The following is an 8,036-nucleotide window of genomic DNA, read 5'->3' as shown; positions in this document are numbered from 1 at the left end:
CTCTGGCAGTTCAGGGCAGTCTGGCCACTCCGGCAGTTCAGGGCAGTCTGGCCACTCCGGCAGTTCAGGGCAGTCTGACCTCTCTGGCGACTGTTGACTGGCGGGCAGCTCTGACGACTGTTGACTGGCGGGCAGCTCTGACGACTGTTGACTGGCGGGCAGCTCTGACGACTTTTGACTGGCGGGCAGCTCTGACGACTGTTGACTGGCGGGCAGCTCTGACGACTGTTGACTGGCGGGCAGCTCTGACGACTGTTGACTTGCGGGCAGCTCTGACGACTGTTGACTGGTGGGCAGCTCTGGCGACTGTTGACTGGCGGGCAGCTCTGGTGACTGTTGACTGGCGAGGCTGGGTTGACACACTAGACTCCTGATGCGTGGGGCTGGTATAGGACGTGCCAGCCTGGAGACACGCACCTCCATGCTAGTGTGTCTGGCGGGAAACACCGGACCGAAAGGGCGCACTGGCGGTCTTGAGCGCAGGGTTGGCATCACCCGTTCCGGCTCGATGCCTACTTCGCCCTGGCACATGCGGGGCGCTGGTACCTTGCCTACCGGCCTGAAAATCCCAGGCCTCACCACAGCCCCAACCCCAAAGCACGGGACCTGTCCAGTCTGCCCTACAAGGGTACGGGGAGCTGGCCTGGGGCTGTAATCTCGCCCCGCCAAATAGCCCTTGTGCCCCCCCCTAAAAAATTATTGGGGCTGCCTCCAACATTCCTCCCTCACTTGCCTCTGTCCTCTTCTCCGCTGCTTGGTCCTTTGGTGGTGGGTAGTTCTGTAATGGCTGTCTTCTGTAAAAATGGACCAAGGCGCAGCAGGTATGTGAATACTCATCTTTAATTAAAATAAAGGAGTAGAGCATCCACTGAACAATTCAAACAATATATAAGACAGGAACAGTTTTGCAGGCACACAACACGCAGTGCAAAAACAACTACCCACAAAACCAAGTGACAAACATACTCCTACATATATGACTCCCAATCAGGAACAACGATCCCCAGCTGTTCCTGATCAGGAGTCACAAGACCAACACAGAACAATCACACACACAAGACTGCCACGTCCTGACCCCAAAACTACAACAACAGCTCCATCTGCTGGTCAGGACGTGACAATAAGCAAGTATAGTGAATGTATTATATCTGTGTAAAATATAGATTTTATCGTAACATGTATCATTTACAAACAGTAATAAACAGGACTAAATACGTAGTGAACGTATTGAATGGAATAAAAGGTTAATGTTATGATAAAAGTAATCAATTTAGTTTGTTTGTTGCATCCTCATGTAACCAAACAGTAATGAACAGGTTTTTTTTGATGATGAGTGTATCATATTCATAGAAATACAGAAAACAAGATATAATGAGTCTTTATTTTTCGCAAGTTAGCAGGTGTTACTGTATTGACAGATGTTGGGGGGGGGGGGGTCAGGCTGTCCAAGTTTATCATGGAAGCTGCTGTAGGTACAGGATATCCTTTGGTGTCTGACCAGTCCGAGTGCTGGGAGAGCGATAGGTACTCAGTCCTGTACAGATAGAGAGACAAATTCAAATTGACACTCCTTCATGATGATGAAGAGGAACAGTGGAATCTAGTAGTGCAAGACATGCTCAGTGTTGAGAGGAGAGAGATCACACCTGAGGTCAGAAAGGGGATGTGACAAGGTCAGTTAATCTAGGAAGTAGCAGTACAAGACATTCAAAGTAAATGTTTACTACTTCATAATTTATTTACTTGTGGTGTGTTGGCTTTGTCTTGAAGGGTTATGCTGAATACACCCCTTCTTGGCCTTTGTAAAGTACAGTCTAGGCCGGGTCTCCTAGTTTAAGAGTTTGTGAGGCAGATTTTGTCTTTCATCTCTCTGTACTTCCTGTTTTATATTTCTTGCTCCTGACTGCTCCTGGCAGCATGGCCTTCTCTCAATTGCATAAACCTCGAGTCGTCTCTCCTCACCTCCTCAAACCCATTGGAGGAGAAGGTCAGAGGGAGGAAGCTCTGGCTTTCAATGGATTTTGAGAAAGAGATGAGGATTTTGCAGTTGAGAATTGGCCCATGAGTCTCACCGTAAAGCTAGGAATCCCTGGGTCCTCCACCGCTGTGGGCTCCATACCTGAGGGACCCCACTTCCTCTAGGGCCAGGTGAGTGAAGTTGTATGCCAGTGGAGGGATGGTGTTGACCAGTATGAGCTGCATAGACTTCCTCTCTGGGCTGTATTGGCAGCGTTTGTAGCGGGAGAAGGCTGCGGATACGTCTTGTTAAGTGTATACCATATGGTTGACGGCTGAAGACAGGTATCCCACCCACACAAACACAGTCAGCAGCCCTCCCATCAGCCCCGGGTCACAGTTCACGGGGTCGCACACCACGTTGGTAAAGAAAAATTAACACCACATGACCACAAACAGGAAGAAAACCCCTCCCAGGTCCTTGGAGGCCTTATGCTCATTGCTGATCGACTGCATAGTGCAACCTCTTTACCGCGAGTCCACCCAGGTCACGACGAGCTCTCCTCCTTCCCATCCTGTGTCGCGGCTGAGTGAACGCCTGAAAAGGCCGGGGAACCAACTGGTTCAGGTAGAGGGTAGCTTCAGTCTGCAGGGCACTAATGGTGAGGAAGTAGGTGACCACCATGATGGTGAGGGAGATGAAGAAGGCCATGAAGGAGCCCAGCAGGACAAAACCGTCGTCTGCCATCTTTGAACACCTTGGCCTAGGATGGGAATGGGCTTGGAGATACAGTTGAAGTTTACATACACTTAGGTTGGAGTCATTAAAACTTGTTTTTCAACCACTCCCCAAATTTCTTGTGAACGAACTATAGTTTTGGCAAGTTGGTTAGGACATCTACTTTGTGCATGACACAAGTAATTCTTCCAACAATTGTTTACAGACAGATTGTTTCACTTATCATTCACTGTATCACAATTCCAGTGGGTCAGAAGTTTACATACACTAAGTTGACTGTGCCTTTAAACAGCTTAGAAAATTCCAGAAAATTATGTCATAGTTTTAGAAGCTTCTGATAGGCTAATTGACATCATTTGAGTCAGTTGGAGGTGTACCTGTGGATGTATTTCAAGGCCTCTCCTGACATAATCTAATGTTTTCCTTTCGTTGTAAATCCTTTTTGAAATCGGACAGTGTGGTTAGATTAACCTCTATGGGACCGGCGGGACGAATTCGTCCCACCTACGTAACATCCACTGCCAGCCTGTGGCGCGATTTTCAAAATCTTCAAAATCCTATTACTTCAATTTCTCAAACATATGACTATTTTACAGCCATTTAAAGATAAGACTCTCGTTAATCTAACCACACTGTCCGATTTCAAAAAGGCTTTACAACGAAAGCAAAACATTAGATTATGTCAGCAGAGTACCAAGCCAGAAATAATCAGACACCCATTTTTCAAGCCAGCATATAATGTCACCAAAACCCAGAAGACAGCTAAATGCAGCACTCACCTTTGATGATCTTCATCAGATGACAACCCTAGGACATTATGTTATACAATACATGCATGTTTTGTTCAATCAAGTTCATATTTATATCAAAAACCAGCTTTTTACATTAGCATGTGATGTTCAGAACTAGCATACCCCCCGCAAACTTACGGGGAATTCGCTAACATTTTACTAAATTACTCACGATAAACGTTCACAAAAAGCATAACAATTATTTTAAGAATTATAGATACAGACCTCCTCTATGCACTCGATATGTCCGATTTTAAAATAGCTTTTTGGTGAAAGCACATTTTGCAATATTCTAAGTACATAGCCCAGGCATCACGGGCTCGCTATTTAGACACCCGGCAAGTTTAGCACTCACCATAATCATATTTACTATTATAAAAATGTCATTACCTTTTGTTGTCTTCGTCAGAATGCACACCCAGGACGTCTACTTCAATAACAAATGTTGGTTTGGTCCAAAATAATCCATCGTTATATCCGAATAGCGGCGTTTTGTTCGTGCGTTCCAGACACTATCCGAAATAGTAAAGAAGTGTCGCGCGCTTGGCGCAATTCCTGACAATAAAATTCAAAGTATTCCATTGCCGTACGTCGAAGCATGTCAACCACTGTTTAAAATCAATTTTTACGTCATTTTTCTCGTAGAAAAGCGATAAAATTCCGACAGGGAATCTCCTTTTCGGCAAACAGAGGAAAAAATCCCAAAGGCGGGGGCGGTCGGGGTCACGCGCATAAGCTAGTGTCTCTTGATGGGCCACTTGAGAAAGGCGATAATGTGTTTCAGCCTGGGGCTGGAATGACGACATTCTCTTTTTTCCCGGGCTATGAGAGCCTATGGACGACGTGGGAAGTGTCACGTTAGAGCAGAGATCCTTAGTAAATGATAGAGATGGCAAAGAAGTTCCAGAAATGGTCAGACAGGCCACTTCCTGTAAAGGAATCTCTCAGGTTTTGACCTGCCATTTGAGTTCTGTTATACTCACAGACACCATTCAAACAGTTTTAGAAAATTTAGGGTGTTTTCTATCCATATGTAATAAGTATATGCATATTCTAGTTACTGAGTAGGAGTGGTAACCAGATTAAATCGGGTATGTTTTTTATCCAGCCGTGTCAATGCTGCCCCCTAGCCCTAACAGGTTAACGAGAGTCTTGTCTTTAAAATGGTGTAAAATAGTCATATGTTTGAGAAATTGAAGTAATAGCATTTCTACGGTATTTGAATATCGCGCCACGGGATTACACTGGCTGTTGAGTAGGTGGGAAGCAGGCGTCCCACCTAGCCCAGAGAGGTTAAACACTTTTTTGGTTACTACATGATTCCATATTGTGTTATTTCATAGTTTTGATGTCTTCACTTTTATTCAACAATGTAGAAAATAGTAAAAAATGAAGAAAAACCCTTGAATGAGTAGGTGTCCTAAATCTTTTCACCGGTAGTGTGTTTATTAAAATAAAGCACATAAAACAGATAAAGGCTTCATAATTCATAAAGGTCATGTTAAATGACTGGTTTTATCTCATAGAAGGAAACGTATAAGATCTTGTAAGCCCGTCTTCGACCTTGACCTAATTTTCAGATGTATTGTTATATTTCTACCATTCTAACATTTACATTTTAGTAATTAAGCAGACACTGGTAATATTTTGCTAAACATATCTCTGGGCCATCTTTTAGCATTTTCCTCACAGTAACACATATTTTCAGCCTTTGTTCAAATCAAATCAAATGTATTTATATAGCCCTTCGTACATCAGCTGATATCTCAAAGTGCTGTACAGAAACCCAGCCTAAACCCCCAACAGCAAGCAATGCATGTGAAAGAAGCACGGTGGCTAGGAAAAACTCCCTAGGAAAAACTCCCTAGAAAGGCCAAAAACCTAGGAAGAAACCTAGAGAGGAACCAGCCTATGAGGGGTGGCCAGTCCTCTTCTGGCTGTGCAGGGTGGATAGTATAACAGAACATGGTCAAGATGTTAAAATGTTCATAAATGACCAGCATGGTCAAATAATAATAATCATAGTAGTTGTCGAAGGTGCAACAAGCACGTCCGGCAGGTCAGGGTTCCATAGCCGCAGGCAGAACAGTTGAAACTGGAGCAGCAGCACGGCCAGGTGGACTGGGGACAGCAAGGAGTCATCATGCCAGGTAGTCCTGAGGCATGGTCCTAGGGCTCAGGTCCTCCGAGAGAAAGACAGAAAGAGAGAAAGAGAGAGCATATTTAAATTCACACAGGACACCGGATAAGACAAGAGAAATACTCCAGATGTAACACACTGACCCTAGCCCCCCGACACATAAACTACTGCAGCATAAATACTGGAGGCTGAGACAGGAGGGATCAGAAGACACTGTGGCCCCATCCGATGATACCCCCGGACAGGGCCAAACAGGCAGGATATAACCCCACCCACTTTGCCAAAGCACAGCCCCCACACCGCTAGAGGGATGTCTCCAACCACCAACTTACCGTCCTAAGACAAGGCCGAGTATAGCCCACAACGATCTCCGCCATGGCACAACCCAAGGGGGGGGGGGGGGGCGCCAACCCAGACAGGAAGACCACGTCAGTGACTCAACCCACTCAAGTGACGCACCCCTCCCATGGACGGCATGGAAGAACACCAGTAAGCCAGTGACTCAGCCCCTGTAATAGGGTTAGAGGCAGAGAATCCCAGTGGAAAGAGTGGAACCGGCAAGGCAGAGACAGCAAGGGTTATTCGTTGCTCCAGCCTTTCCGTTCACCTTCACACTCCTGGGCCAGACTATACTTAATCATAGGACCTACTGAAGAGATAAGTCTTCAGTAAAGACTTAAAGGTTGAGACTGAGTCTGCGTCTCTCACATTGGTAGGCAGACCATTCCATAAAAATTGAGCTCTATAGGATAAAGCCCTACCTCCAGCCGTTTGCTTAGAAATTCTAGGGACAATTAGGAGGCCTGCGTCTTGTGACCGTAGCGTACGTGTAGGTATGTACGGCAGGACCAAATCGGAAAGATAGGTAGGAGCAAGCCCATGTATTGCTTTGTAGGTTAGCAGTAAAACCTTGAAATCAGCCCTTGCCTTAACGGGAAGCCAGTGTAGGGAGGCTAGCACTGGAGTAATATGATCAAATTTTTTGGTTCTAGTCAGGATTCTAGCAGCCGTATTTAGCACTAACTGAAGTTTGTTTAGTGCTTTAGCCGGAAAGTAGAGCATTGCAGTAGTCCAGCCTAGAAGTAACAAAAGCATGGATTAATTTTTCTCCGTCATTTTTGGACAGAACGTTTCTGATTTTTGCAATGTTACGTAGATGGGAAAAAGCTGTCCTTGAAACAGTCTTGATATGTTCTTCAAAAGAGAGATCAGGGTCCTTCACAGTTTTATTTGAGACGACTGTACAACCATCCAGATTAATTGTCAGATTCAACAGAAGATCTCTTTGTTTCTTGGGACCTAGAACAAGCATCTCTGTTTTGTCCGAGTTTAAAAGTAGAAAGTTTGCAGCCATCCACTTCTTTATGTCTGAAACACAGGCTCCTAGCGAGGGCAATTTTGGGGCTTCACCATGTTTCATTGAAATGTACAGCTGTGTGTCGTCCGCATAGCAGTGAAATTTAACATTATGTTTTCGAATGACATCCCCAAGAGGTAAAATATATAGTGGTCCTAAAACGGAACCTTGAGGAACACCGAAATTTACAATTGATTTGTCAGAGGACAAACCATTCACAGAGACAAACTGATATCTTTCCGACAGATAAGATCTAAACCAGGCCAGAACTTGTCCATGTAGACCAATTTGGGTTTCCAATCTCTCCAAAAGAATGTGGTGATCGATGGTATCAAAAGCAGTACTAAGATCTAGGAGCACGAGGACAGATGCAGAGCCTCGGTCTGACGTCATTAAAAGGTCATTTACCACCTTCACAAGTGCAGTCTCAGTGCTATGATGGGGTCTAAAACCAGACTGATCTTGGTCTTATTAAACCAATATCCATTCCTTTATGGCATTTAAAAATCAATTAAGTTCCTCCACACTGAAATGAATTGCGGCCAACTTGAAAATAGGCTGCTTTGACTGATTTTACACTAAATATATGATGACTCTATGTAACTTTTCCAATGGGTCACCTTGGTGTAGTTATCATCTAGGGTACCCCAAAATATACACAGGTACGACCTTTGACCCCCCCAAGGTGGGCCCATGGAGATTGCATTAACATTCCAATTATTTCATACTTTATTTCATACCTCAAGTTATGGTGATTTTTCAGTAGCATATTGTGAAATAATAATGTAACAGAATCATTTAAAGCTTTAAAGGAACCTGTAATCACACCAGTACAGCATAATAAAGCCAATATACAAAGGAAACAGACACACAATGTAATCCAGATGCATGCCTGGATAAGAAATGTCAATCAACATAATGAATGTACTTATGACTATAGCCTGGTGGGTGCTGATATAATCTATATAATGAATGTACTTGTGACTGCAGCCTGGTAAAGGCCCCTATTATTTTTTAACCAAACTGTAACAGTTGCGCCACCAATATAATCAT

At 44.4% G+C, this 8,036-nt stretch overlaps 1 pseudogene; it reads right to left on the bottom strand.

Annotated features, from left to right (window-relative positions):
- Positions 1-2,079: 2,079 nt before the first annotated feature.
- LOC123727798 (5-hydroxytryptamine receptor 2A pseudogene) lies at positions 2,080-2,704 on the bottom strand (annotated as a pseudogene).
- Between the last annotated feature and the right edge of the window lie 5,332 nt (positions 2,705-8,036).

This window comes from Salmo salar, chromosome 16 (assembly GCF_965601325.2).
Source record: "Salmo salar chromosome 16, fSalSal1, whole genome shotgun sequence".
In the NCBI taxonomy this organism is placed as follows: Eukaryota; Metazoa; Chordata; class Actinopteri; order Salmoniformes; family Salmonidae; genus Salmo; species Salmo salar.
The sequence above is the reverse complement of the archived record's forward strand: the minus strand, read 5'-3'. Positions and strand labels throughout refer to the sequence as shown.